The 26,327-nt window shown below is 44.4% G+C and overlaps 1 protein-coding gene, 1 long non-coding RNA gene and 1 other non-coding gene across 11 annotated transcripts in view; 2 read left to right on the top strand and 1 right to left on the bottom strand.

Moving 5' to 3' along the window:
* Kiaa0232 (KIAA0232 ortholog) overlaps positions 1–20,450 on the bottom strand; it is a 67,583-nt gene extending 47,133 nt beyond the window's left edge. For all 7 annotated transcript variants that reach the window (XM_060365422.1, XM_060365423.1, XM_060365424.1 and 4 more), the window contains exon 1: positions 20,318–20,450. The gene's annotated coding sequence lies outside the window, so the exon portion shown is untranslated. The remainder of the gene's footprint in view (positions 1–20,317) is intronic.
* Positions 4,906–5,034, top strand: LOC132646899 (small nucleolar RNA SNORA17). Its single transcript, XR_009585236.1, has one exon. It is a non-coding gene; the product is annotated as a small nucleolar RNA SNORA17 (small nucleolar RNA).
* Positions 20,451–21,226: 776 nt separating the features above from the next.
* On the top strand, positions 21,227–26,121 carry LOC132646796 (uncharacterized). Of its 3 annotated transcripts, XR_009585055.1 has the most exons (3): positions 21,235–21,380; positions 21,504–21,540; positions 25,530–26,121. It is a non-coding gene; the product is annotated as an uncharacterized LOC132646796 (long non-coding RNA). The 3 variants fall into 3 exon arrangements; XR_009585054.1 differs by lacking the exon at positions 21,504–21,540 and having other exon boundaries at positions 21,227–21,380; XR_009585056.1 differs by having other exon boundaries at positions 21,227–21,540.
* The last annotated feature ends 206 nt before the right edge of the window (positions 26,122–26,327 follow it).

The raw sequence follows: 26,327 nt of genomic DNA, 5'->3' as shown, positions 1-26,327 counted from the left end.
GGCATTGTCTAACCCGTAGTCTGGTCCTGCCTAACAAATCTTTTGCTGTTTTTTTTTTTTTTTTTTTTTTTTTTTTTTTAAATTGGTAATGGTTGTTGGCAATGTTTTGAAACAGGATCTCATGAAGATGAAGATCATGATGGCCTGGCCTTGAACTGATCTCTAGACTACATATTCCTAACCTGGCTCCAAAAACCATGTCTGTCCCCAAATAAATCTTACAAGACCCAAAGAACCAAATTGTTTTCAGTTAATTTTACTGTGGTTTCAGAACAAAGCCCAACTATATTTATGGAATCCAAAACCACAAAGACCTGAGAAGATAAAATTTACAATATTTGACAATTATTCAAAACAGGAGACAAAAATCAGAAAAATAAACTCACTAAACAGACTAAAAACTGACACATATACATACCTAAGTATTTGAATAATTGATATCTAGCTTTTCAAAACTGACAGAAATTAAACAAGCAAGACGGTCAAGGACACCAAGCACATAAAACATGAAGAAAATGGCACAGCACAATAAAATAACTCAAACCTGTAACCAACAGAAAAATCCTAAAGCAGCCAGAGTAAAATAAAGGAAAACGCGTAAGTGAACAAGTAATGAGGCAAGACTTACAGCACCAGAGCACTCGTCAGCCCAGCACTCCATATTTATAAAGCTGGAAAGCCAAGGTGAAATAGACTTTTCAGACATGTGAAAACTGAAGGAATTTATTCCCAACAAACATGTTCTACAGGAAATATGACAAGTCTTTTAGGCAGAAATAAAAGTATTCCAACACAAAATGTGGATCTACTTAAAAAAAAAAAAAAACAAAGACAACCACAGATGTAGCTAGTTTCATTAAATATCTTTTTGTTGTTGTTGTTTTGTTTTCTCTGTGTAGCCCTGACTGTCCTGGAACTCTCTGTAGACCAGGCTACCTTGAACTTGGAGATCCACCTGCCTCTGCCTCCCCAGTGCTAGGATTAAAGCTGTGCACCACCACTGCCTCATTAAATATCTTTAGGGTCCAATGAGAAGGTTTTGAAGGTAAAGGCACTCGTCATGGAATCCTACATTCCATCCCTGAAATCCAGAGTAGAGACCCCTGTAAGTTGTCTCTGACCTCCATGTGCGTGCTGTGGCACACATGCAAAGGCACATATATGCCCACACAAATAAACATGCAATACAATTTTGAATCTTTTTTAATAAAGGAATCATCTTTTAAAATAACGAAATAAAAACAGGCCAGTGAGTGTAGTGGTAAATGCTTGTACCTCCTGTACTCCCCAAGTTGTAGGAGGATGTCAAGTTCTAGGCCTACCTGGTCTACACAGTGAGTTCCAGACAGCTAGGTCTATATGATGAAACCCTATCTCAAAACAAAACAAAAATATTTTTATTTATTCTTTGACAATTCCATACATACAATGTATTTTTATTATAGCCAGCTCAACTCCATCCTACTTCTCTCTGACACCTAAAACAGTCCACTTCCCCCTGCCCTTCTTTTCCTTTTATTTATTTTTGTATCCCATTGATCCAATTAGTGCTGCTTGTTGGAAAGCTGACTCATGTAATAGTTTGCTCTTAGGCAGGGAACTATAGCTACAGAGAGCTCGAGTGCAGTATCCATGTCCTCTCACAGCGCTTCTCATCCTCTGGCTCTTACATTCCTTCCAGCCCCTCTTCCATGATATTCCCTGAGCCTTGAGGAAGGAGAAAATTGATACAATTGTCCCATTAGGACTGAGCATTTAGCAGTCGCTGACTCTCAGCAGCTGGACTTGTTATGAGTCTGCATCAACTGCTGCCCAGTGCAGCTTCACTAGCCTTATCCTAAATATAAAGATTAAGCAGGCCTACACAGGCCTCAATTTTACAAAGATATTTACTAAGTTAGTATCAGGCAGTAATCTAAGAACAGTCCTGTGGTATGAAAAGAACTGCTGCTAGTGGAGAATTTGTGCTTCCTAGTATAGATCATCAGTTTATTTCAGCTACTTGGCTAGTAAAAATGGAGCTGCTTAATCTTTAGGCAGTTCTTCCTGTTGGCATAAAAAGAATATAGTCCCACACAAGTTTTTTTAAATTATATTATCTTTATAAAAAACCTTTATTCATTTCCTAAGACTTGACACATTTCTAGAACAAGGCAGAAAACTAGGCCTACATAACTGTCCTTTTGTATTTACTTCTTCAGATACAAAGAAGAAACAAGGTGACAGCATCAGCCTTGTTTCCAGTGCTAGTGTTTTTGTTTGTCTGTTTGTTTTTAGGTTTTTTGTTTTTGTTTGTTTTGGTTACATATAGACTTTGGAGGCTGAGTCCTCCTAAAGAGAATAAGAAGTGTCTGCTTCACAATGTGTGTCAAGGTCAGGAACAGCAAACAAGACTTGTTTTTACAAGTGTGTAATTGCTTCATGTATAGGCACACTTCATGGTTGCTGGGCAAAGAGTGTGCTGAGGTGGGGGGAGCAAGTAAAGCTTGTCTACAAGTGTGTAACTACATCATGTTGTGGGCCTCATGTTAGCTGGGCAGACACTGCTTAGAATTCCCAGCCTCCCCCGACCCTCCCCAAAAAAGAACCTTCTGAAAGCCAGAGTCTTAGGATTTCAGATATCCTTGTTTTTATTCTATTCTCTTTCTTTTTTCCTTCTTTCTTCTCCTCCATCTCCACTTATTTATGTTTCAAAAATACATTTATTTGTATATGTATGGATATTTGTGTAGGCATGCATGTGGAAGGTGAGAGGACAACTTGAGAGACTCAGCTCTCTCCTTCTACCATGTGGGTCCTGGGGACTAAACTCAGGTCATCGTAAGGCTTGGTTGACAAGTGCCCTTACCTCCTGAGCCATCTTTCCATCCATCCATTCATCTATCCTTCTATTAGTGAAAGCCCCATAGATACCCATTTTAAATAACTATGGAAAGAAAATTGCAAGTAATGAAGACCTTTGACTACCAGGTGTGTTAACAAGCAGTGCACTCTTTGTAGCGAGGAAGGACCAGTTAAAACACAGTCAGACTTGGGGCATGTACTACAGAAGCACTCCCAGGAGATGTAAGAGTGGCTGAGGGATTCACTGGGAAGTAAGTTGGCATACTTAGGAGTGAAACCAAAGCCCACTAGTAGAGTTTGGGAAATACCGAGGGGAAAATCCTTTGGGCTGTTTTCTTTGTGTTGCCAGTGCTGTGCACAGTTCCTGGCAGCAGAAAGCCTGTGGTACATGTAGAGTGGTAAAGGTGAGTTAAAATCCTGGATGACAGTCCTGCGTCCCTACTGGTAGACACACAGCGTGACCACACTTGTTTTCCCCACAAGCTACCACATTGTTATCTCCCAAACCTCACTTTTGAGTTTATTCTCTTTTATTTGGAATAGGAAATCACTGGTTCAACAGAGTTTTGACCATCTGCTAAGGTCTAAGCATTCTGCTGTGTAGGACATGAAGTATGTCACAGTTTTGATTTAAAACCTTGTAGCCTCGTTTGTGAAGAAACCTACCCCAGAAGCCAAAAGCAGCCTGAAAGGATGTCATAGGCTCAGTGTGCTGAAATGGTGATTGTCTGTGTGCTGGCAGAGATGATGGCCTGGAGGAGTTATGGAGGCAGGTGGGTAGACTCCCACTGCTGGTAGCAGTACATTTCAATAGCACTTATACTGTTTGAAACCTTTCTAAGAATAATTATCTTTCCTTTTTTTATGAATCATTTCTTTTTTTTTATGTTTTAATTCATTTGTGCTACTGACTTTGCAAGCACTGGGATTTAGCCATGCCTGATTTAAGATGAAGAAAGGAGGAAAAAGAGAAACAAAGGCGGAGAATAGGGTGGAGGAGGAGAAAGAGGAAGAAGTAGAACAAGGATTAAAGCAGAACAAACGAGAGCCAGGTCATATGTGTGATGAGTCAATAAAAGGGAAGGGGTCCCCATCCAATCTGGCCCAATTCTCTATTGCCCCTGCAACTGTCAAACATGCCTAGATCTAAAAGCTTTGATGAAAGTCTACTAATGTCTCTGGTTTGAAAAGCTACATACACAAGAAAACCTTGTGTACCTTCTCACTTTACAATAATCAGCGTAGATGCTCAGTTCACATAGATGTGTTAGATGCTAAGAACTTCAGTGGGACTACTAAACTACAATTTACATGCCCTTAAAAACGTTTCTTTTCTCTAGCATGGGTAAACTTCATATTCAACACTTTATAAAAATTTCTGTAAAACGTGGGCCAAATGAAAGGGGAAAATGTATATGTAACTGAGATAGACAGCTGTGCCAAAGCAGAAAGTCACAGCCACCAAACAAAATCCCAAAACAAAGAAAGTTCAGTGGGATGGAATCCTAAAATTTTTGTTTGAAAAATAATGAATGAAAATGAAATTATGGCAGGTGAGATGGTTCAGCAGGTAAAGGTGCTTGCTGAACGCTAACAGAGTTCAATCCTGGAACCCATATAAATGTGGAAGGAGAGAATCAACTCCACAAAATTGTCCTCTGACCCTCATACACAGACCAAGGCATGTGCACCAACACACACACACACACACACACACACACACACACACACACAAATAAAAAATTGTCTTTAATTTTAAAAACATGAAATTGATGAAAACTACTGGAAAATTAAGCAACTAAATTAATTTATTTTTATTTTATGAGCATTGGTATTTAGCCAGCATGTGTGTCTGTGTGAGGGTGTCAGCTCTTGGAGTTACAGTTGTGAGCAGCCATGTGGGTGCTGGGAATTGAACCTAGGTCCTCTGGAAGAGCAGTCAGTGCTCATAACTGCTGAGCCATCTCTCCAGCCCCCAGCAACTAAATTTTATAATATTAAAACTTTAATTAAAAGAAAGTAACTTTACTCTAAAACACGCATTAAAAAATGTCTAGTATCCCTGCCCTAGACGCATTGTGGGTGTGGCCACTGTGTCACATGTGCCTCAGTAGGTGGCAGAGAGGAGAGAGGCTATGCCTACCCTCAGTGTTCTGACCTATGAACCTGAAGGATTAGTAGCTTAACATTCCCTGAAAAAGGGTGAGCCCAAGATGAACACCAGTCCTGCACCAGGGGGCCTGGCAGAGAGAACCACTAGTCTGGCTCCCAGGACAGCAGCGAACAAGCCAGAGACTAAAAGAACTACTAGGCAGCAGTGAGCCTGAGACAGATGACCCTCACAAGGGGCCACCTGGGGGGGCCAGGCCAGAAGTGAGCCTGAAAGGGCCACCAGACCAACCTGTACATGAGGCCGCAGAAAGGGACCAAGCCTGAGATGACCACTAGTCCAGTGCCATGTAGGCCTCAGGAGGCAGATGACCCCTGCCCAGAGCCATAATGCATGAGCAGGGCAGAGCACTCCAGAGACCGCTCCTGAGATGACTCCAGACACTCAGAGACCCTGGGCACCAGTAAGAGGAGAAAGTAAGTGGTGGAGAAATGGAAGAGAACGAGAAACAGAAAGATGTAAATACAATAAAGAGGCAGAGACTCAAGGGTAGTGAGAACAGCCTGATGTGAGTGGCTGGTGATCTCACCTGGAGCCATGTCTGGGTCCCTGGCCCTGCAGCAGCAGGGGTCTGTTACCACCAAAGACCATGTGGACATCCCTGGTCTGGTCTGCCACACAGGGACATACTGGTGTCTGAGAGCAGTAGAGAACTGGACCCATCTTTCACCAGGGCATCCTTGGAGAGTCTGGCCATGCCCCTCACCAGCTGCAGCACTTGGGAGAGCAAGCCCTAAATATAAGAGTTGCAGGTGAGCCAGCCCTGAGGGTGTGAGCACAAGAAAGCTGGCCCTGCTTCTTGTCTGTTGGGTGCTGGCATAGATGGATGAGGAAGATGCCCCCCTCCCTTCCCTATTCCCTAGCCATTTATAGCAGGCAGGAGAACTGGCCCTGGGGTCATGAGAGCGGGAGAACGGAGAACGGGCCATGTCCTTCACCAGATGCAACACTCAGGACAGTAAGCCCTGCACTTTGCCTGGGCAACAGGGTAGAGATGACCCTGGTTGTCAGTGGGATGGTGGGGTGCAGAGGTAGGGTTGCCAGGGAGCTGGCCCTGAGGGCATGAGATTGGGAGAGCCAGTGGGCTGACCAGCTCAGATACCTCTCAGGACCAGATCCAAGGCTTTGAATTGGTCCACCCCAACATCTACCTCATCAAGAACTGTTGGAGTGAATAAAGGAGCTGGTCCTGTAGATCCAAAACTACAAGATCGCCATGACACAGGGCAACAACAGGATACCCAAGAGAAGTGCCAGTGAGCTTTCAGTATTGACAGCGTAGCAGAAGTCAGAGGCCTCATACCAGACCAAAAAGTCATTGCAGTGAACATCTGCAAGCAAAGAAGTGTGGCCAAAAGGGTGTACTGTGGGACACACTGTGACACACTACAGCTTCCATAATGAGTTGGGTTGGGTTTTTTTCCCTGTTGGGTGAGAGGCTGCAAGGGTGGAGGGTGAGTATAAGGGGTGGGGAAAATGCGTGGGATTCAGGTGCATGTTGTGACATTCATAACCAATAAAACGTGGCTTGTTTGTTTCTTTAAATGTCTAATTTGGGATGGCAGTGTACATCTTTAATCGAAGAGGCAGAGGCAGAGGAAGAAGCAGGCAGATTTTTGTGAGTTCGAGGCTAGCCTGGTCCACACAGTGGGTTCCAAAACAGCCAGAGCCACAGAGTGAGATTTTTGTTTAAAAAAAATTTTTCCCCTAAGCTAGTTTACCTAGAAACAAACAAAGAGTTTTTGGAATGTCTGTAATGGTAAAACATGATGAAACCTGTAGAGAACTGGCAAATAGGTCAAAGAATTCACTCTTCAGACCAGAGCAGAAAAGCACATGTGTTCAGTACACTGACAGCGCAGGACAAGACCAGGAATAGAACACCGGCCAGACCTGCTCCAGGCCTGCTTGCTGAAGCTGAGACTGGAGAGCTATCTACCTCCAGCTGAAGTAACCAGCCAAGCAATCCTGGCCATGCAGAAGGCAGTTTTGATTGATCAATGTTACAAAGCAAGGTTGCAGTTAACTGAAAGCTGTCCATCAAATTAATTCATTTGGTTGTTCCTGCAGAGGTGCCACTTTTTTTTTTTTCAGGACACTTTCTGGACCAGCCGCACATTGTGAAAACTGCTCCATAGGCACCTGTTATCTTTCTGTTTTCTCAGCTATGGATGTTCCACCACAAAACTTACTCTGACAAAGATGAAAAACATTTTATCATGTAAAATATTAGCTCATAATATGCATATAATTTTTCAATGTGAAATTCTAACTTGTCAAAGTGCCTAGGCATAAAACTTATACAGCTGTGAACTGTAAAATATACTAAGGCAAAACACATAAAATAATAAAATAAAAAATAAGCGTTATGGACTAGAGAGATTGCTTAGCGTTAGAGAGCTTGCTAGTCTTCCAGAGGCCTCCAGTCCAGTTCCCAGTACCAATACCAGGCAACTCACAACCACCTGTAATTCCAGCTCATAGGTTCGGCACCTGCACATGTGTGGCAGACATACAGATGCACACACTCAAAATAGCAAATCTTTTAAAAAATTTTATTTATTATGCATACAATGTTCTGTCTGCATGTACACCTGCACACCAGAAGAGGGCACCAGATCTCATTATAGATGTTTGTGAGCCACTATGTGGTTGCTGGGAATTTAACTCAGAACCTCTGGAAGAGCAGCCAGTGCTCTTAACCTCTGAGCCATCTCTCCAGCCTGCAAATCTTTTATTAAAAAAAAAAAAAAAAAGAGTAAGTTTTCTAACAGCTACTTCTACCCAAAACAACATTACGGCAAACTCACTGCAGTGGAAACCTCAGAAAGGTGGAGCCACCAGCCCGTTCTGCCACAAGGCAATGTACGAACCACTCTCATCAATGGAATTACCTACCTTAATATTGAACCTACAAAAACTGCAAGCCAAATAAATCTCTTTTCTTTGCAAACAGGCCACCTCAGATACTTCATTTAAGGCAATGAAAAAACTCGTTAACACACACAAAATCTTTTAACTAACTGGACTTCAGCTTTAAGCTTATCCTAGCATTCACAAAAATAGACAAGTGAGGTGGCACATCTGTACCTGCAGCAACTTGGGAGGATGAGGCAGGAAAAGCCCAAGTCTGGGGTTCAGACGGAGAATCTACTCCCACCATACCTCCCCCAAAAGAGTCAGGCTCAACTCTGAAATAGAGATGCATTAGCTATTACTTCAAAGGTGCAAACACAAGTGAGCGAGAAACCAACTCCAGGGTAAAAGGAAAGCAAATCCCTCCCTACTCATTTAAACATCTTTATCTCAATTGCATACCACTAACATGTGTGTGTACACAGACAGCCAGACACAGACACACATATCTAAAAGTACACTGTGGGATAATTCCTTTTTTTTATTTTTAAGAATTATTTATTTTACATATATGGGTGCTGTATCTGTAGGTTACTTGCATGCCACAAGAGGGCATCAGATCACATTATAGGTGGTTGTGAGCCACCATGTGTTTGCTGGGAATTGAACTCGGGACCTCTGGAAGAACAGCCAGTGCTCTTATCCAGCGATGTGGCATAATTCTTTATATTCATTTACCCTCATATGTTTTACTTTTTGTTGTTTTTTTAATAATTTATTTAATTTTCTTTAATTTTATGCGCATTTAGTGTGAAGGTGTCAGATCCCTTAAAATTGGCATTACAGACAGTTGTGAGCTGCCATGTGGGTGCTGGGAATTAAACCTGGGTCCTTTAGAAGAGCAGACAGCGCTCTTAAGCACTGAGTCATCTCTCCAGGCCCTCTCATAGGTTTTACACTCCACAGATCAACTGACTCATATTAACTATTTACTTGGCCACACCCCATGCCCTGCCCCCCCACCTCACATTCATACTCAGGCTAGAAACATGCACAGCCAAAGATTCTCAAGCATTCTGTATGCACTGCCCCAGTGTCTTTATTTGTAACACAGACAACAAGCTCATCTGCTGGGACAATACTATCATTCCCAAATCTCTGGAGCAGATTTTAAGAGATTAATAATACACAAGTTCCAATGACTAAGACACTCCCACTAGCATGCTACTCCAGGGAAGGAGCTCCATGTTACATTACCACTTCTGAAGACTTAATCAGTACAGCACATACACTTAAATTGCATCAATATTTAAAGTGTCAACATTCAAACATAATTCCTTACCTATCTGTACCCAATCCAATGGCTGGGGTGAGGGGATGCTGACAAGACAAAGAAGAGACAAAATGGCATGGATATCACTTAGCAACAGGGAAAATTTTTGGAGGTTTCAAGAACTATCCCAAATACATTTTGGAAGATTAAAGGGAAAAACAAAACAAAAAAAACAAAACATGTACTATCAAACAACTGATTTTCCACTCACTTTCCTAAGCCATATGCAAAAACTTGCTTACCTACAGATAAGCTTCCTTATTTTCAAGATAGGATTCCATACTGAATCTATGCAAAAACCCTCTCCCATTCATCCCTAAGGCAAATAAGGAATGTAGGTCCAGCCAGAGGGATGACTTCTACTTTCTGTTAGAATTAAATCTGTGGGCACTGTCAAAATAAAGTAGTGTGAAGAAAGCCAGGCGTGGTGGCTCACGCCTTTAATCCCAGCACTCAGAAGGCAGAGACAGGCAGATCTTTGAAAGTTCAAGGCCATCCTGGCCTACATACTGAGTTCCAGGACAGCCATAACTACATAAAGAGATCCTGTCTCAAAAACAAAAAACAAAAGTATTATAAGCAATTAAACAACTCACTTAATACTCATGATTTGATTTTGGTATATCCTCTGCAGACGCCTGTTTTAATGGCTTAGTTTACAGTTGGTGGCATAATTTTGGGAGGCTTTAGAACTTTTGGCAAGTGGGGCATGGCTGGAGGAATAGGTCTCTAGGAACGGAGACTTAGTTCCTTGAGGATATGCTATCCTGACCAACCTATCTCTCCATCTGCTTCATCTTCCATCATGATGTGTACAGCCTCTGCCCCATGCTTCTATTAACACTCCCTGGCCAAGTCTTTCTGACATGACAGACTGAACCCATGAGCCAAAAATCACTTTTTTGTCCTGTAATTTCTTTCTGTTGGACATCTGGTCACAACCAATGAAAAGCTAATACAGAAAAATGATACCAAAAGAAGGGTCTGCTAAGACTAAATATGTCCAAGTAGCCTCTAGAAATGGTTGGTGGAAAAAAATTTACAGTTTATAGAATGGGCTAGAGAAGCTAAAGAATGCTAAAAGACCATCATATATGATTCTGGTGGGGCCCAGAAGACATCCGTGGAAGGCTAATTAGTTTAAAACTAATTGACTAGAATTTGAAGAGATAGTTCAGTGGTTAAGATCGCTGGTTTCTCTTCCAAAGGACTCAAGTTCAATTCCCAGTACCACAGGGCACCTCACAACTGCCTGGAACTCCAATCTCAGAGGATCAAATATTTGCTTCTGGCTTCCTTGGGTACTCTTCCCACCTGGTGCTCAAACACATATATGCAGGCAAAACACCTGTATACATAATATAAAATAAAGGCTGTAAAAGAAGAAAAATAATGGGCTAATAATTACCATAGCAGACGAGCATCTGGGCTGTGGCACTGTTGCAGGCTTCTAGCCAAGTTTATAGTGATTTGACTAAAGTGAAATCTGCCCAGAATAGGTTTGAGTTGGAAGCTGTAGACAAAAAGTATGTGGTTGTAGCCAGACAGTGATAGCACATGCCTTTAATCCCAACACTCAGTGAGGCAGAGGCAGACAAGTCTCTGTGAGCTTGAGGCCATCCTAGTTTATAGAATGAGTTCCAGGACAGCCAGGGATACACAGAGAAACCCTGTCTTGAGAAAAACAAAAAACAAAAATGTGGTTGTTAAAGAGACTGGAAGCCAAGAGGTCTGTCATCAGACAGAGGGGAAACTGGCCAAATTCACCTAGGACAGGTTGCAGAGGAATACAACTATAAATTCCTGTCAAAGAATTGCCTTTGACAGGAGCTACCTAGAGGAATATTTTCCCAGGTCCAGACATCCAAGCACTCAAAAGCCTGCTGCAGCTGTCCTCCAAATAAGCCTGTTACTGACTGAACTGGAGGCAAGCCACATGATGGATACTGGTTTTACCAGTATGCAGACTACAGTTAGAGATATAGAGGTTGCTTCTACCCAGATTTCTTAGGTAAACCAGACAATGTTCAGCAAGGTCAGATTCCTTGGCGCTACCGTGCATAAAAGCTGTGAGAGTGAAACAATGTCGTGGTGTTACAACAGAGACACCAAGATATTGGAGATGGCAGGAGCATGGAACATCTGCTGAAGAAAGATACCAAATGGAACCAGTACAGAAGAGGGATCATATGGAACAGGATGACAAGGTCACAGAACAGAGCTACCTGGGCCACTGAAGCTTGGATCACATTACTACCTGCCCTGGAAGCTACAGGACTTACTGTTTGACAACCTGGGTCTCAACTTTGCTTCGGTCCACTCTTTGCCATTCTTCCATTCTGTCTCATCCTTTTAGAATGGTATTTACTATGTCACTGTACATAAAAGTATGTAACTTCATTTTTTATTTTACAAGGTATTATGAAGTATTCTTCTCATTTCTGTGACAAAATATCTGACAAAAGCATCTTAAAGAAAGATTTATTTTAGCTCATTTTGAGGGTTCATGTATCCATCACAGCAGGGAAAGCATGTTGACAGTATAAGGTAGCTAGTCACATATTGCCAGCAGTCAGGAAACTGAAAGATGACCAACTGTTCTCAGTTTGCTTTCTTTTTATCCAGCCCTAGACCTCAACTCGTGGGATGGACCACCCACATTCACAGTAGGTCTTTCCTCCTCAGTTAAACTTCTGTGAAAAAAACTCTTACAGGCAAGTCCAGACATTGTTTCCTAAGTTAATTCTAAATCTAGTCAAGTTGACAATAAAGATTAATCATCACAAAACAGCTAACAGCTAAGAGACTACTATGATTCTTAGAAAAACATCAGATTTTTAAAAATTTATTACAATTTAGTCACTTTGTATCCCAGCTGTAGCCCCTTCCCTCATCCCCTCTCAATCTTGCCCTCCCTCCTGCTTCTCCTCCCATGTCCACTGATTGGGAAGGTCCTCCACCACTTCCATCTGATCCTAGCCTATCAGGTCTTATCAGGACTGTCTGCATTGTCTTCCTCTGAGGCTTGGTATGGCTGCACCCCCTCAGAGTGATCAAAAAGCCAGCCCCTGAGTTCATGTCAGAGACAGTCCCTGTTCCCATTTAGGGAACCCACTTGGAGACTGAGCTGCCATGGACTACATCTGTGCAGGGGTTCTAGGTTATCTCTATGAATGGTCCTTGGTTGGAGTTATCAGTCTCAGAAAAGACCCCTGAGCCCAGATAAAGATTACCCTGGGTAAGATGCCCAATCCTCATTCAAAAAGGCAAATGGGATAGACATGAGGAGAGAGAGAAAACAGGGAACAGGACAAGAGTCTGCCTGCCACAGAGGGCCTCTGAAAGACTCCACCCAGCAGGGTATTAAAGCAGATGCTAAGACTCATAGCCAAACTTTGGGCAGAGTGCAGGAAATCTTATGAAAGAAGGTGGAGATAGAAAGACCTGGAGGGGACAGTAGCTCCACAAGGAGAGCAACAGAGACATCAGATTTTTATAAAAAAATTTTTTGAAATTATAGTATAATTATATAATTTCTTCCATTCCCTTTCTTCCCTGCAAACCTTCCTGGGCACTCTCTAAAATTCATGGCCTTTTTTCTCTTTACATGTTTTTCTTTTCTTGTTTTTATACATATACATATATACAAATACAACCTGTTCAGTCTGTATAATGTTACCTGTGTATATATGGTCTCAGGGATGACCACTTGGCACCAAACTTTTGAACAATGTCAAAACTGTTAAGAAGTTGAATTTGAATTAAATGAGTTGCGCACATAAAGTGGCCATAAGCCTTGGGGCATCGACGGCTAAATGTTAGAGTCTGAATGTGAACTATCCCCTACTGGCTCATGTTCTCAATGTCTGTCCCTAGCCAGCAGTGCCGCTTGAGGACTGGACACTTCAGGAGGTGGACTAACTCAAGGAGAAGGTCATCTGGCCAGGAGTGACTCTGGCATTATGGTATCTCTGCCCATTTCCTGTCTCACTTTCCACTTGCTGGTTTGTTGTGATATGAACAGCCTCCACCATATGCTCCTACCACCAGAAAGTGAAGTGTTCCCACATGCTGTCCCCAGAGGGACTAAAATCCTATGAAACCATGAGCCCAAAATCACTGAGGTTGTTTCTGTCAGGTGTTGCGGCAACAACAATAGCAACACCGAAGTAACTAAGGCACCAAGCTCTACTGTTTTCCACCCTGCTCCAACAAGCTAAAGCTGCACTTACTGACACATCTGCTACATACCAAGCCCTACACTGAGTCCCAAAACCTTCCCAGGAAGCTACTTTGACCCAAGCCGTTTCCTTGCAAAGTGATTCTGGGTTAATTCAGTCAAACATGTAATGACTGAGTACTGTGCAAAAAGATTACACTGCACTAAAAGGAATTATCAAATAAGAGTCTCCTCTCTTCTCTCAAGAAATTAAAATCCAGGAGATGCCTCCATGCAAAAAACAAAAGACAAAAACCTAAAATGCCATAAGCAAACAATAACAACAAAACAATTTGAGGGACTAGACTAGAGAGAGGTTTCAGAAGTTACGAGCACTTACTGCTCTTGAGAACCCAGGTGAAGTTCCCAGCACACACACTGAGCAGCTCAAAACTGCCTGTAACTTCAGTTCCAGTGGCTCTGACATCCTTTTTGGCCTCCACTGGCACTCGCACACATGTGATGCACACAAATTCAAACATGCACATAAAATACATTATAATAATAATTAAATTGGAAAAAAATTGATATATTAGGCAAACACTGTATAGGAGAGTAAAGACTTAATTTTGAAAGTCAGGTTACAGAAGTATAAAGAATTTTCAGCAAAGTCTTCAAGATTACAATAGCTTGATAGGAGGACAGGACAAATATAGGAACTGGACAATCATGCTAAGACATAAGGTGCTGTGGCTTGATTCTGAAATGTTCCCCACAGGCTAACATACTGGTCCTCTGCAGGTTAGTGGCACTTTATTGGAAAGTGCTGGAAATCTTAGGAGGGAAGGTTTCTTATCTTAGAAGATAAGAAATCTTAGGGATTTCTTATCTGTCTCTCATTGGCTATCTCCTCTCCCCTTCTCTCCCTCTCTTCCTGACTGTCAGGAGGTGAGAAACTCTGCTCCACCATATGTCCTTCCACCATGATGGTACTGAAACCACAAACCAACACAAATCTTTCTCCCACTTAAGTTGCGCATATCAGATAATTTGTCACAATGATGAAAGTCTAACACAGAAAACTGGTCTCAGAAAATTAAGGTCATGTTGACTGCTGCTGATGTGGGTCAGAAGCCTTTGGATCCACTCTTACAGCAGGAATAGGAAAGACTTCAGAAAAACAAGCCAAAGCCAAGAGTGCTGTCAGCAGACCCTAACGCACAATTCTGGTGCGATCTCAGAAGACCAGAAGCTACTAGGAATGTCGACAATAAAGACAGGTTTCAGATGGAAGCAAAGACTGCTGGAAACTCGACTAGAGACTGTACATGTTACATTATAACAAGGAACATCTCTAAATTTTATCCATTTCTCAAAACTCCAAACTCTGTGACAGACTGAGTTTACAAGGGACCCACTAGAAATTCAGTGGTAGCTGAGCATTCTGGCTGTGGAATGAGGTTTGTTAACAGCTCTTAATGTTTATAATGAGAAAAAAGCAGCAAAAGTAAAGTTGGGGCCCAACAAAGTGTGACTACTGAAGCAATTAGGGCCATTATAAATAAAGAGCCAAGGATTATCATGAGGACAAAACATGTTTCCACAGCATCTTAGAAACTGGCCAGATACCACACATCACAGGTTCAAGGGCAGTAAAGCATAAATTAACTTGGAATACTTCTCCCTGAGGAGACAGAAGACACCATGAGTGGACAAGGACAAGGCCACCTGGGAAGCTGCTTCCCCAGGATTTGTTTCACTGTGCTCAGCCACCCAGAGGCTGCTGTAGCCATGCTCTCAGGGAGCCTGGCTACTCCTGCAGCTGGCAGCAAATCCTGGCACTCCCAAGTGATGCTGGGTTAGCAAGCAGACAAAATACACTTATAGGGCCATAGAGGTTTCCACTCAGATTTCAAAGAAAAGCCTGAGAGGTCAGGAAATGTGTGATATAATTAGGGTCCCTGCACTATGACAACCCAAGATGGCATTGAGTAGAACTAACCCAGGAGAGTTTGTATGGGCTGCATGAAAGCAGCAAAGCCAGAGGGACAGGGCTGTCAAAGCCCATTGGAGCTTACAACACCCTTCAAAAGACAGACATGGAGCAAAGATTTAAGGTTTGCCCTGTTGGGTTTTGATCTTGGTTTGATCTCTCCAATCCTTACTGGCTATTTTGTTCTTCTTTTTAGAATGGAAATGTTTACTCTTTGTCCTTGTGTGTGTCATTTTCTTTTTTTATTTTACAGGGACTCATAGCTGAGAGACTGCCTCAAGTCTCAGAAGAGACTCTGGGCTTGGGACTTTTGAGCGATGCTGAAATGCAATGTAAATGCATTGGGACTCAAGATAGAGTAAATCATAAATACGTTTTGGGTACTGAGGTAGAATGCTATGAATCTGAAATGTACCCCTCAGACTCACGGGAACATTTGGTCTCCAGCTGAGGGCACTACTACATTGAAGATGCTGAAAACATTAGAAGGTGAGACTTAGCAGAAAGAAGTAGGTCACTGGAGGCAGGTCTTTGGGGTACCTATCTCTGGTCCCTATCTGTCTCTCTGCTTCCTGGCTTCCATTAGGTTGAGATCGCCAAGCTACCAGGCCCTTCTGCATTAAGGACTAAAATCTTGGACAGAAACCATGAGCCAAAAAACAGAGCTTCCCTCCCAGAGGTTCTTTATGGCAAGCGATCTGGGAGCTGCCTAACATATAAAGTGCAAAAAGATATAACAGTTTCAGACATAACTGAAAGAATAAGCACAGGCGGCAATGCTTTCAGGGTGCACTCTTAACTCTTTCCACACAGCCTCTTAGTTAGGAGAAGAGAGTATGTACCCTTTTCTAGAGACCAGTGATAGCTTTAAAGGGTGGAACAGGAGAACCAGGGAGACGAGAGACCAAGAAAGGCTGATAAAAGTGTATAGAGGGGCCGGGATGTAACAGAGTGTAGAGTGCTTGTCTAGAATACATGATGCCCTGAGTTTAATCCTAAGCACTAAAAGAAAAAGGGAAAAAAAGAAGGGAAAGGAGCATGAACACAGAGCTGGTAAAAATCTGAACCTGGGGCTAGAAAGATGGCTCAGCAGTTTAGTATACTTACTGTTCTTCCAGAGGACTGAAGTTCAGTTCCCAGCTCCCAAGTCAGGCAGGTCACACTGCCTGTAAAATGACTCCAAAAAAATCCAACACCATCGTCTGGCCTCCAAGGAAAATTTACATAAATTTTTTATGTAAATAAAAATAAACCTTTCTTTAAAAAAAAAAAAATCTGGTCATCAAAAAAGAAGCCCCCAGGGCCAGTATAATGGCTCAGTGGATAAAGGCACTTGGCAAGCAAGCCTGGAAACCTGAGTTCAACCCCTAGAACCCAGCTCACTACAAAGCAAAAGACATAGGATGAGACTTCTTGTTTCACAGAAAGAAAGGTCAAGAGATATAACAAACTCGCCCATGATGACCCAGAAAGCAAGAGGGGTCAGGATGTAACTGGAGTCTTTTCTACCCAGTACTAATGGGTTAGTGAGTAAGTCTCCTTGAAAGCAAAAATATTATAAATATATATATATATATTACAAAAACAAATTTCAAATACTTTTAATGTCAAATGTACTATAATTATAATATCTAAAATATTTAAACAGAATGATATGACATATGTAAAATCAATATTGGAACACTGGACCTTTTAAAATATTTTATATTTAATTTCCACAAAAGAAATATTTTTAAAAAAGGCAACATCCACCATGAGGAATTACCTTTCATCCATGGGAGTGTTTCAGCTTGGCCTTTGGCTCCGCTACCCACTACAGGGGCAGACTACAGTCAGACTCTGACAGTTCAGAAACAGATGGCGGAGTGACAGCTCCACTTGGGACATAATTATGTGAAAAGCCAAAAACAACTGCAAAGAAATCTTTTAAGTAGTAACTACCTTCGACATGGTAAAACTGCATTTCTAATGCTTAACTGGTGTTAACATTTTATTAAAATTCCTTATAACATTAATACGCTCAAAATTGAATACAGATTTTATTTAGCAAACATCAGCACATCTCCATATGTTTAAAGTCCCCAGAAAGATACTAGGGGCAAAACAAGAGCAGGAAAACCACAGCCAGAGTTTAAAGCAATCATTTATAGAACACACGGGCAATAATAGAAGGAGAAATAGAAGACAAGCCTTACAGCAAGGAGGAATTCATTCTGAAGGACTTCCAAAGGCTCCAGAGAGGATACAGTATCTTACAAGAACTTTTTAAAACTAGAGAAAGTAGAAGTCAGGGGGTTGGAAGCCAGGCAAAGCAGAGAGGAAGCAACAGTGGCCTGAAGTCAACTGACTGCTTTCAGCCAACAGCGGAATCTGAGGACTTCAATTATCAGTACTAACCCAGCACTTTAAGAGCCTGAGTGTGGACGAAACTGCTTCATGTCATCCCTCTCTGCCTACTCATCCTGCAAGACAGGTATCACCATTCTTCCCATTTCACAGATGACAAGACTGTTCCGAGTCAAAGGATACAAACACGGGGCAAAGCTCAGGCTTGGTGCATTTCCACACGAATGAGGAATAGCAAGTTCAGCACTTTTCAAGAGCCCCGGGATAAAATCAGGAACAGAAGGAGCTACACAGCTACTGGGATCAAGCTAAACCCCTATTTAAGTTTCTTTTTAGTTTTTTTTAATGTTCGTAATTTGTATATCAAATAAACTGATCATCCTTTAGATAGACTTGCATTACTATGGTGCCATTAAAAATACGTATCCATGTATATTCAAAGAACAATACATGTATCTCCATGACACTAAGTAAGAGCAAAACTCTCCTCTTGATATTTCACTGGCCAAGGTGGCACTTTTCTTAGTGAAAATAAGCTCATGAAAAACCAGTTACATTGGCCAGGCGCCGTGGCACACGCCTTTAACCTGAGCACTTGGAAAGCAAGAGGCAGGTGGATCGCTAAGTTCAAGGCCAGCCTGGTCTACAAATCGAGTCCGGGACAGCCAAGGCTACACAGAGAAAAAAACAACAACAACAAAGCAAAGCAAAACAAAAACAAACAAAAAAACAAACAAACAAAAAAAAAGAAAAGAAAGAAACAGTTACACTCAACTTGAAGCCCCATTTTATTTTAGGTTCTGAAAATGTAATCCTTAGCTTCACCTGGGATACACCCCCAGCACTACTTTTTAAGTGATTAAACATTTGTGGCTGGCTGAGCCAAGAAAGGGCTTGCCACACAAGCTCAAGGCCCTAGGTTCAGATTCCAGGTTCTCGGAAGCCCAGCGCTGGGAAGGCTGAGATGGGAGGATCCCTGGAGCTTGCGGGCCAGCCAATCTAGCTGAATTGATGAGCTCCTGGCTCAGCAAGAGATCCTGTCTCAAAAATTAAGGCGGAGCTAAAGGTTGATGGCACATGCCTTTAATCCCAGCATTTCAAAGTCACAGGCAGGTATATCTCTAGAGTTCTAGGCCAGCCTGGTCTACCTGGGGAAACTCTGTCTCAAAAACAAAACACAAAACAAAACAAAAAACCCACCCAAAACAAAAAACCCACCTGAAGGCTAGAAAGACTCAGCTTTTAAGAGCACTGACTGCTCTCTTCCCGGGTTCAATTCCCAGCACCCACATGGCAGCTCACAACTGTTTGTAACTCCAGTTCTAGGGGATCTGACACCCTCACACATTCAGGCAAAACACCAATGCACATTAAATAAATAAAAATAAATAAATCTAAAAAAAATTGGAAAAATAACACCTGATATTGATCACTGGCTCCACACCTACACACAAACATACATGCCCCCCAACATACACAAACGAATACATACATGATTACAATTCAACATTTGAACATAAGATAGTGGGGAAATACGATAAAAGTACATTACATAGATGCATGAACTTATGAGAGACTACATTTTTAAAGTTCATAATTTGGCAAGAACAGCACTTGAATCCACGATGATAAGAATTAATGCAAGGAGCCTCCATTGGCATTTCAAAGGCAGAGTTCCAGAATGCTTTTTTTTTCCTAAAGATCCTGAGACCTAGTTAAGAATGGTTGAGCCCAAAATATCTGCGGGCGAATATTTGACCTTCAGAACGCAGAGTGACAGATATTTTTTTTTTTGTTCCCTTCCATTAAGCCTGAAATCTCTAAAACCGAAAAGTGTCGTGCAACGGGTCCTATACTGATGGCAGGAATCTCGCGTGGGGTTTTCACTGTATAGTCTTTTCCAAGGCATCATCACCTGTTATCCAAACTGCTCGTCCCCAGCTCCTCGGCAATCCTCTCCTACCGTTTCCTTAGCAAGCCAAGACCCAGAAATGTAAAATGCATTGTCAGTTACTTGGGCAACGAGGCAAAGTCTGCGATTCAGTTGATGAGAACCAAAAACCCCTTTTAGTAAATGACTCCGGAGTCGCATGGCCCCCTCCCCACCTTATCTCCATCCCACTTTTCCTGGTTAAACCTTGAAGATTTGTCTACAGAAGGGCAAACCCTGAAGGGAGGGGTTGCCAGGTTCGGGGGTCTGCTCCCCAGAGCTCGTCCTACCCTGGCCTCTGGCAAGAGCGCTTAGACGGCCAGATTACGCCGGGAGCTGGGGGTGGGAGGACGCCGGCCGGAAGCCGGGCCGCGAGGGTCCGGGCGGCGGCGCGCACAGGCCGGTGACTCCGGGGCCTGTCACTTCTGCCCTCGGCCGTCACCTCTGCCAACCCCGCGCCATAGGCCCGCGCGCCCGCCACTCACTGCGCCGCGCCCGCCCCTGGGCAGCCGAAGGACAAAGCTGAGGGCGCCGGGCGAGGCTCGGCCGCTTGTCCCTCAGGCCGGGCCGCCTCAACCCGCCGCGGCCCATTGTGCGCACTCATCGCACGCCTCTCACTGGGTCCTCGGGCCGGACATCCCTCGGACAGCTCGCCCGCCTCGGCCCCGCTCCCGGCCTCCGCCTACCTTGCCAAGGATACCGGGTGGGCGCCTCTCCTTGCGCTCCGAGGGTTGCAGGCGGCTGCCGAGCGCCGGGCGGCCCTGGCCTGCGCCTTACGTAAAGCGGCGGCGGCCCCAGCGCCAGGCGGCGGAGGGCGGGAGGCGGCGCGCGGCAGCCGCTCCGCTGCGTTACCTGGCAACGGCCTCAGCGCCCCGCCAGCCCGCGCTGCGTTCCATATCCTTCCGCCCAGGCGCCCGGATTACATCAGCACGCCCGGGAGCCGCCCTCGTCCTGTGGGTGGGGGAGCAGGAGGCGCCCAGAGGGCACGAGGCCGTCCTGGAGACTCCGAAGCTTCACCAGGTCCTGAGAGCGAGCGCCCAGGGTCCACGACCTCCCCCGTCCCCGCCGGGGCGCGCAGCCCGGGCCTCGCCGAGCGCCCCGCTCACACACCCCCGGCTTTCCCGCGCGCTTCACCCGTCCGCGCCCCCTCTTCCCCGTGTCCTGGGATGGCTGGAGTGGGCGGCTTAACATAAAGGCTTAAAATTAAAAAAAAAAAAAAGTGACATGGTTTTTTTTTTTTTAATGTTATTATTAAGTAGGCAAAAAATAAAAGACCTTCTGGAAGATTCGGAAGTGGGAACCAAAAATGTGCGCTAACCTTTTAGTCAGTCTCTTCCCTCCTACTCACCTTCCCTAAATGTGACTCCTAGGCTCTTCTAGAAAAGCAGATGTAGGTGTCAGAGGTACCAGGAAGGAAAGCCTGAGATGTGCCTACTATACAAAGGCAAGATTAGGTCTAGAAGGGGAGTGACCTGCGTACAGTCAAAGTGTTCATTGAACTCTTTGAGCACCCACCCCTAGGCGACAGGTCCTCCCGCTCTTGGCTTCAGAGCCTGAGACCCAAAGTTCCCCTGCCCCGGCTTGTGGGAGGAGCAGGGAACTGAAAGTACTTTCTGCTGAGGTAGGCTGTAGTCTGTGTGCGAGCCAGGGACAGGAACCTGACAGCACTGTCCATACTGTCCACACCGCAAACACCTTTCCACTCTCCCGGAGAATCTCAGGATAAAGCCTGAGTGGCCCATTTCACTGGTAAGAAGTGAGGCTCAGAAGAGGCCGGCAGTGAGTGGGTGGGGCCTCTGGTTAGGGACAGTCTAGGCTCTTGGCTCTGTTATCGGCAATCTTTTTCTTCACCCATTTCTCAACCTTCGTCAGGCCGCTACCAGTTTTGTTGCCTCGGGGTTCATTTCAGGTGAGTCACAGACCACAGTCTATTTATTCAGTTCACATCTTTGGGTTATCTGTTCTCAGCTGAGCAGCCAGGCAGACTCCCATAACACGGGAGAGAATGTGAATTCCAAGGACATCTGAGAGCAGAGGTAGGAATGAACGGTGTCGGGATCTTCAGGACCCCACAAGCCAGGGTTGCCCAGACCGGTGAAACGTTTCCCCAAATATGGAGAATTTGCACGCGTATTTTGGTACATTCCTAACACTAATTACTCTCCCCTAATCTGTACCTTATGTAAAGTGGTATCGACGGCATAGAAGTTTCAAAAGAGTAACACTGTAACTCACATACCTGGGGAAAGAAAACACAGCCACTTTGTAGCTACGCTGTTTATTGACTATTTGCTTGTGTGTGAGCTCCTGGGGTGTTTGTGGGCAAGTGCATCTGGAGGTCAGATATCTTCAGTCACTTTCCACTTTATTTTTATTTATTTATTTATTTTTTGATGTGTGCACATGTGTCACAGCTGGAGTGTAGGGTTAGAGGACAAACCACAAGAGTCAAATTCTCTCCTACCATGTGAATTCCAGGGATCAAATTTAGGTCCTCAGGCTTGGCAGCAAAGGTCTTTCACCCACTGAGAATCTCCTGCGGGCCCTCTATCTTTGTTTGTTTGTTTATTTTTCCTTTGTGAGGCATGGCCTCTCACTGAACCTGGAGCTGATAGGTTCAGCTAGACTGGCTAGCCAGCCAGCTGCAGGGGTCCTCCTGTGCTCACTCCCCAGTGCTATAATTAAAGGTGTGCACCCCTTAGGCCAGGTGTGGTGGCACATGCCTTTAATCCCAGCATTCATTGTGTGAATTCAACGACACCCTGGTCTATAAAATGGGTTCCAGGACACCTACAGCTACATAGTGAGACCCTATCTCAAAACATAGCAGAAGAAAAATGTGTTTTAAATGTGGGTGCTGGGGATCCAAACTCCTGCAGATGCTTTTACTAGCTGAGCTGGCCCCCAATCCCTCAGTTTTATTTACCAGCTGAGCTGTCCCCCCAAACCCTCAGTTTTATTTTTGTTACCGAATCACAGGCCTTTTTGTTGTTGTTGTTGTTGTTGTTGTTGTTGTTGTTTTTATACATAAACCACTGACTACTAGAACCTGAAGAATTTCCTGAAAGAAATAATTCATAATGAATGGGAGTTAACTTGAATGAGGAGGACTTGGAGGTAGTGATGGAAGTCACAGGAGACTGAAAGTGATTTACTTAACTTTGTCTTAATGAAACAACCCCGACTGTATTGCTCAAAAGCCTCAGAAGGCACGTGGACTCTAGCCTCAGGACCTTTGCACCCGGTGATCCTTTGCACAGGCTCAGGAGATTTTTGCCTAGCTGGCTCCTTCTTGTTCCAGGGTAAGGTACTGTGGCAGCTATCTAGATAGACTTTCCCTGAAGCCCAATTTATGTCATTCTACCTTCCCAGTCCTGTGTTGTTTCTTGCCTTCCAGTTCGGAGCAATATTTGAAAGTATCTTATTTGTGTGTTTTCTCATCAAGACCCTTTTTCCAGGAGAGCATTGTCCTTGCAATTTGCTCTTCCATGGCCACTTAGAAAGAGAGTACTTAGGCTCAGTTGGATCCTGTCTCCTTCCATTGCCTCTTTGCTCACCGTCTCTCTTAAAGTTGCTGGGTACAGAGATTCGCAGAGGTAAACTCAGGGTAACTGCAGCTCTGGTGACATAGCTATGCTCCCCAGGGAACACAAAGGAGGCCAGAGGCCTCTGGCTGAAACACAGTGGCAGAGGAAGAGATAGTGGCGGAGCCTCCCTATTCATTAGGTTTTTTAAAAAATATGTTTCTGTGTGTGTGTGTGTGTGTGTGTGTGTGTGTGTGTAAGCGCACGCATGCGCACCGTGTGCACATGTACACATATGCACTCAGATGTGAGAGAGAAAGAGCAGAGAGTGTCACAGAGAGAGGTCATGTCCTCCTCTCCAGGTTCAGGACCGAACACCTTGTATCTGACCCCTGCACAAAGACATGTCGGTGATGGGTGAAGATGACAGCCCCACCCCCATTTGACTCCGTTAAATCTCAGCCCTACTAGGGATCCTGGACAGTACCAGCTGAGGCAGTTTGTCACAAAAATGCCTGGATAATGACAGGCTGGAGCCAGAGGGTGTTTTGTGACATTCAGTAACACTCTGGTGGGTTGATGGCAGGACCAAGCTTCCTAGGATCTAGGATCTTCTGTACCTCATTTTCATGACTAAACTTCAATTTCCCAAACTGTTCTGCAAGGGACTTTGGGAGGAAGATTTCAAAAGTCCACCCTGCCCTTTTTTTTTTTTAATTTGTCTGTGAACTTTAGCCATAAATGTTAAAGTGAAGCAACACTGATTAAAGAGGTTCAGCACACCCTCATGACCAATACTAATGATGCCCACGTTGTTTTCAATCCCAGACCCTCCCATATACCTTACACATGCTATCCTGAACTCTATCATTGCCACAAAGGGGATTCTCCCTGTTTTGCAGTTTGAGGCCGAGGCTCTAGATAAGTGCATAGCTTCTATGCATTTCATGGCCATTTCATGAAAACCTACCACCCTAAGTAATGATGCCCACATACATTTCTATAGCCTGCCTCAGGCCAGACACCCTCATATAGGGTGTTCCTAGACATTCAACTCAGCTCAAACACCATAAATTAAAGTGTCCAGTGGCCCTCAGATCTCTTCCCTTTCCGCTCTATTCTTTTATTTACAGTTACTGGGTATTGGCCCTAATCCCTCATGTATACCAGGCAAATGCTCTGAGATATATTTTGAGCCTTCTTTCTATCTTTTATTCTGAGACAGTCATACGAAAGTGCCCTGGCTTGCCTTGTACTTGGTCTGTAGCCTAGGCCGACCTTAAACTTGGGATCTTCCTGCATTATCCTCCCAAGTAGCTGGAATTACATAACTGTATCACCATATCTTTCAATCTCCCCAAGCCCACTCCCTTCTTAACAGCTCCCTTCTCAGTGGCCCTGCATTTCTCCAAATGTTGCAAACCCCATTTCAGGGCTTCAGTCAAAGCCTAGCCTCTGATGTGGCCTCTGGACTATAACTGTTTAGCTTCCTTGGCCTTTGATTCCCTAGTACATGAAAGGGCAAGAGGAGTCACGGTCCTGTCCTGCACCTGTCCTGGAACCCAAACAAGCCAAAGATGTCCCATGCTCTGAAGACACTAAGTTGTCTGTAAGTGCCGAGGCTCCTCATGCTCCCAAACTTCTCCCAAGGACTGTCTAGTTCCTACACCTCCAACCCACTCAACAGGGAGCTAAACACTGAGGTCAACAACAGTCCATCCCAGAGGTAGGCTAGCCTGAAGGTGAAGCATGGAAGTAGGTTTCTGGGTAGAAGCCAGGCCCCACCTGTTTTAGCTCACTGCCACAGGGCAGCTACTACTATCTCCATCTTCAAAATGTTGACAATGGTAGTATCAGACATCAAGGATTACCGTCAAAGGAAACGAGCCTCATTCAGGGTCCAAACTGTCACCTGTTCACAGTGAGCCAAACACTAGGGTCAGCTGCTAAACTTCCAGGACTCTGATTCTACCTCGCCTTCGATACTTCCTCTTCCCTTGTCCCTTCCTATTCCCCTTCTTCACTCCATCCCTACATGAGCCTCGGGCTGATGAAAGTAGCCTCAGAACCTGCAGCCTGCCACAGTAGCCGGCTCTGCACAGGAGGCTGTTCCTGAAGGGCCACTGACCAACCCCACTGGAAAAGGCAGAGCAGCCATCCCCTCTCTCTAGAACCCTGTCTGCTGTCCCCAAGCTCAGTAAGATGGGAGAAGACTGTGCAGAGAAGCAGGTCCCAGCCCCAGACCTGGACGTCTCATTGACCAACAAACCTGGAGGTAGATGTGTTAGTGGCTCCTCCTTCTAGGACACTGGGTAGGGTGATGCTATACAAGTTGAGATGACACCCACAACCTGTTTCTTTCTTCCAACCACAGGTGCCTGTATGTGACTCCCGGACCTTGGCACTCGTACCAACCCCACTGCAGACCCAGCACCAGTACCCCAAAGGCAGACTCCTTGACGACTGTCCTCATCCTTGCTAATGGCATTTGCAAAGACCTGCTTTATAAATGGAGGCAGGGAGGAGGGCTGTTCACACAGAGGTCCTAGGGGTGAGGCTTCCATGTATCTGTCTGAAGGGGCAGTTCTACCCATGACCCCATGATGGTTCTGGCTCTTCATGTTGGCCCAATTTCATCTCATTCAATTCTCCTCGGAAAGGAGGGACTACCACCATCTTTGTTTTTCAGGTTAGGAAACTGAGGCTAAGAGAACTGACTGTTTTCCCACCTAGTCACAGTTCAGCTGGTATGCCCCAGCACTGGGAAACAAAAGCAGAGCCCTAATCCTAACATATCTCTATTCAACAGTGTGGGCACTCTCAGGATTAGACTCTTCTGCGGTAACTGATAAATACAGCAACAGTGTTTCCACGGACTGTTAATCTTAGCTGAAGAGGACTATTCAAAGTTAAGATACAATGTTACTAGTTGTGAGAAATGTAATAAAAAGAAACAAATAGGCAAAGCGGTGCTGGTGAGCCTGCTTTTGATCCTAGCACGGAGGCAGAGGTAGGCAGGTCTCTAAATTCCAGGCCAGCCTGGTCTACAGAGTGAGTTCCAGGACAGCCAGGGCTACACGGATGATGATGATGAAAGGAAGAAAGGAAGAGAGGAAGAAAGGAAGGAAGGAAGGGAGGGAGGGAGGGAGGGAGGGAGGGAGGGAGGAAGGAA

Source organism: Meriones unguiculatus, chromosome 12 (assembly GCF_030254825.1).
Source record: "Meriones unguiculatus strain TT.TT164.6M chromosome 12, Bangor_MerUng_6.1, whole genome shotgun sequence".
NCBI lineage: Eukaryota > Metazoa > Chordata > Mammalia > Rodentia > Muridae > Meriones > Meriones unguiculatus.
Note: the sequence above shows the minus strand (reverse complement) of the source record. Positions and strands in the feature narration are given on the sequence as shown.